A 4784-nucleotide genomic window follows, 5' to 3' on the forward strand; every position below is an offset into this window, starting at 1 on the left:
ATGTGTTTTGGGGGCCAGGTCAAAGGAAAAACAACAACAACAACAACAACAACAACAACAACATACCTAAATGTTTGGCTTGTGGAAAGCCTTATTCAAATGGTTTGTCTCTGGAATGGTGAACTCATTCTGACCTGCCCGTGAGACATAATCCATAACACATTTCCTTAAACTTTATCAGGTACTCATAAACTAGTTGGATTCACATAATCCAAGACCTGCTGAAGCATCCTTCCATCATCACTCAAAACTTATAAAGTAATATGGAGACAGACAGTGATAAACAGCTGGAGGTAAGGGTTATGAGATGTGAAATCTTCTTTCTGGGGCTTAGCCCAGAGCCGATAGGATGCAGTTCTGGTATGCTGATATTATCTGTAACTGCAGAATTAAAATGATCTTACTTTGTAGCAATCACGTAAAGAATGAATATTTGGGCTCATATACAACTTTATTGCATTAAATGATTGCCAAGAAAAGTTTCATAAATATTTATTTATTAATTAATTTTAATAGATTTTTAAGAAGAGCGTACAAATCCCAACAAAACCTGAAAATTATTCCCCTACAAAGTATAGTCCTCTAATACAATTAAACAAAATAACATTCAATAATAGCTAGTGTTTACATAACACATGAAAGTTTGCAAAGCACTTTCTATATATTAACTTGCTTGATTTTCACAACTCTGCAAGGTACACGTTCTGATGGTCTTCATTTTACAGATGAGTAAACTGAGGCTAGAAGAGGTTAAGAGATCTGCCTAGGGTCACACAGCTAAGTCTATGTCTAAATGAAGATTTGAAATCAGGGCGTCCTGACTCTCAGGTTCCATGTTTTATCAACTGTGCCACTCAGTTGCCGTTAATTCAAGACTGGCTGATAGCACATGTAATTTCACACTTCAACTGATCATATTTTAAAGAAAGGAAGGGTATATCGTTTGACTTTCATAATTTATTATCAAAATATTGTTCATTGTTTTCAGTATAATTTTTGCTACTTTTTAGAGCTGTCTGGTCTTAAAGTTGTAGTCATGTTGTTCTTTAATGCCTGTTGATCAACTGATCATATTGTACAAGTCTTCTCATATCTTTGAAACCTTTATTTATTTATTTATTTGGTTAGCTTTACTGTTCAATAATATTGTATTACATTAATATGATACATTTTGTCTATCACTTTTCTAATCATTGGCACATAGTTTGTTTTTATCTTTTGGTTATTACAAATCATGCTGCTATAAAACTTTTGGTACAGACAGTTCATTTCTTGCTGTCAATAACATCCTTGGGATATCAACTCAATAAGGGGATTGCTGAGTCAATGCATATGAAATATTTTGTCATCTTCCTTGCACCCAGCACCTAGGGCCATGCCTAGCATGACATGTTATTTATTTGTTTGTTTTATTACTTATTAGTTTTAAAGTATTTCATTATTTGTTCATTCCAATAGCCCTGCCAACAATGAATTTTTCTCTTTTGCCATATTTGCAAATTTTATGAGTCTGACAGGACTCAGAAGTGTTTTGATCTCAGAATAAGAGATACATGGTACATTGGGCCAGAATATTTATTCTTGAATCAGGAAATATGTGTTCATATTTCATTTCCCATGCTTACTAGCTATGTGATCATCTGTTGTTTACTTGTTTCAGTTGTGTCCAACTCTTTGTGACCCCATTTGGGGTTTTCTTGGCAATGATACCTGGTATGTCAAAATACAAAAATTTTATTCTAAAAAGTTAGAAGACTTGCCTATGATCACATAGTGGTACAGTGGATAGAGCTCCAGGTCTGGAGTTAGGAAGATGTGAGTTCCATTTCCTTCTCCAGATCATTTTACAGATGAGGAAACTGAGGCAAATAGTGTTAAGTGACTTTCTCAGGGTCACACAGCTAGTAAATGTCTGAGGCTGGATTTGAACTCACATCTTCCTAACTCCAGACCTGGAGCTCTATCCACTGTACCACTATGTGATCATAGGCAAGTCTTCTAACTTTTTAGAATAAAATTTTCCTCATTTATGAAATGAAGGACAATAATACTTATACTCTGTACTATGAAAGAAGCTGAGTGCCACTCTGATTTCTGATCAAGGTCTGTCAATGTCATTTTTTTATTATGTATAAGAAATCAGAGAACTTGTTGATCTGACAGATGGACAGAGTGTCTCCATCTGATCCAAGAATTTTGATGATAGCATTTCACATCCACTATCTATACCACCAAAGTCAGCATGACATAGTGGGTAGTGAACCAGTCTTGCAGTTAGGATGTTGACTATATGACTTGGGACAAATTACCTAACCACTCAGAGGTCTATGCAATACTGGAAAACTAAAAGCTGCAGAACAGTTCCTGGTCTGCATTGGTCAAGGGAATTTCCTCATACAAGGAATGATATTAAGAGAGTTTGTAATTTTGATATGTGTACATTTTTGATTTGGTAACATATTTCTACATTACTAGCCACTTACATGAAATAGAAATTAATGGAAAAGTTAAAGAGCTTGTTAGTAGTCTGACATGATGAATCTTTTAAAAATCCTTCAGTAAAAAAAGCTTTACTTAGGAATAAAATTAAGTTGAATTAGTCAGAAAGGGTCCTTGAGTCTTTATGCTTCCATGTTATCTCATAAGACAAAAGAAATTGCAGTGAAGTGGAAGGATAGCTCACACATTCCCCTTAGTGAGGCAAATAAAGGTAGAGTTGTGTTTTTATTATGTGTCCAAAGGAAAGAAGAAGCATCATTTCACAGGACATGTGGTCATCATGTATTTCAGTGCTTATGATAAACAATTTCAAAAAGATCACCATGAAAATAACTGCAGCTTATTTGCCAATATCTGTTATATATAACAGACAGATAGAGACATTGATTGAGGGATATGATAAGGCTCTCTAAATTAAAGTAACACATGATTTTATACTCAGTTGCTTCAATACAAATGAGTATAGCAGAGGCTGACAAAAATAGTTTGAAAAAGTAATAAATTAGAGTGACTAAAGGCCTGTACACTATATAGGAATGTCATGACAATAAATACTTTCAAGAAGAGAGTTTGAAGGCAATGAATTTAGTGAGCGGTGAATAAAAAAATTCACATGAGATGTGTATATATATATATGCATGCATATATGTGTAAATATATATATATATGAAATTGACACAAATATATAAGATGAAGAGCCATTTTCTAATTGGTAGATGTTAAAAGATTTTTCAAAGTTGTTTTTGATTGTGTCTGATGCTTTATGACCCCTTTTGGGGGGTTTTCTTGGCAAAGATATGGGAGTGGTTTGCCATTTCCTACTCCAGATCATTTGACAGATGAAGAAATTGAGGTAGTGATTTTCCCAGGGTCACACTGCTAGTAAGTATCTAAGGCTGGATATGACCTCAGGTCTTCTTGACTCCAGGCAGGGCACTCTATCCACTCTGCCATTTAGCTATCCCTCAGTCAAAAGACAGAAACAATGTTTTCAAAAGAAAAAATGCAAACCATCAACAACCAAATTAAAGTCTGCTCCAAATCACTAATAATAAAAGAAATTCAAATGGAAACAATTGTAAGGTTTCACTTCACACTAATTAAATTGGCAAAAACAATAAAAGGTAGAAACAGTAATGAGGTAGAAACAGTAATGATGATGGGGCTATAAAAATAGAAATATTAATGTATGGTCAGCCGAAATGAAATTAGTTCAACCATTCTGAATTATAAAAGGAAAATCAACAAACTATTCATATCCTTGGACAAAAACTAAGGTCCATATAAGTTAATATTCTTGGCAATACTCTTTGTGGTAGCAAAAACCTAGAAAGTGGGTACTGAATTGGGGAACATCTAAAGAAATTTTGATACATGAATATCATGGAATGGATGAAAAAAATGGTGAGTATGAGGAATTCTGAGAAACATGGGAAGACTCACAAGAACAGAATCAAGAGGGTAGAAGCAAGACAACACTATACTTGGTGACTACAATAATGTAAATATAAACAGCATTACCATGCTGCCAAATTAATATTTAATTGAAATGACCCATGTTGGTTGCTGAGAAAAGAGAAATCAGACTTGCTGACTTATCAACCATTGGTTACCCATGGAAACTGCAAAATTGCAATTAGATTTGGAAAGAAATATCCAGTAGAGGATAAAGGTTTATGATGAATACATGATGTGGTAGAAAAAGCACTGTTTCAGAAGACAAATTTGGTCCCAGTTCTGGCGGTTATGACCTGCAGGACCTAGGACAAATCACTTTAATTTTATTGGCCCTCAGTTTATTAATCAGCAAAATGGGAATGACACTGGAGAATCAGGAATATCTTTCCCATAAGACTATTTTAAGGATCAAATGCAATAACGGACACAAAGTGCTTTGTAAAGCATTAAAACATTATAGAGGGTGTCCCAAAAGTCTCTGCAGCCTTAAGCTTTAGAAACTACTAAAATGCATGAGACTTTTGGGACATCCTCTGTACTATTATTGCATTTGATCCTTAAAATGGTCTTGTGGTTAATAAATCCTCAAAATAATCTTTAGTAGCTACTAAAGCTTAAAACTATGCTGAAACTTTGGAGGCACCCTCTATATGTCAATGATTACTTCTATTATTATTTTATTGATGTTAATAGTAATCTGACAATATATTTCTGCTCCATAGGTGGGATCCAAAATAAATCCTGAAGTAAATCTGGATCATTTTGATAAACACCAAGCACAGCGCCTGGCAGAGATGTGCATTGTTATTGATATAAATGATAATTAT

The 4784-nt window shown here is 34.2% G+C and overlaps 1 pseudogene; it reads left to right on the forward strand.

Annotated features, from left to right (window-relative positions):
• The first annotated feature begins 263 nt into the window (after positions 1-263).
• LOC114027116 overlaps positions 264-4784 on the forward strand; it is a 10528-nt pseudogene continuing 6007 nt past the window's right edge.

This window comes from Vombatus ursinus, unplaced genomic scaffold (genome assembly GCF_900497805.2).
Source record: "Vombatus ursinus unplaced genomic scaffold, bare-nosed wombat genome assembly UNPS02014852.1, whole genome shotgun sequence".
NCBI lineage: Eukaryota > Metazoa > Chordata > Mammalia > Diprotodontia > Vombatidae > Vombatus > Vombatus ursinus.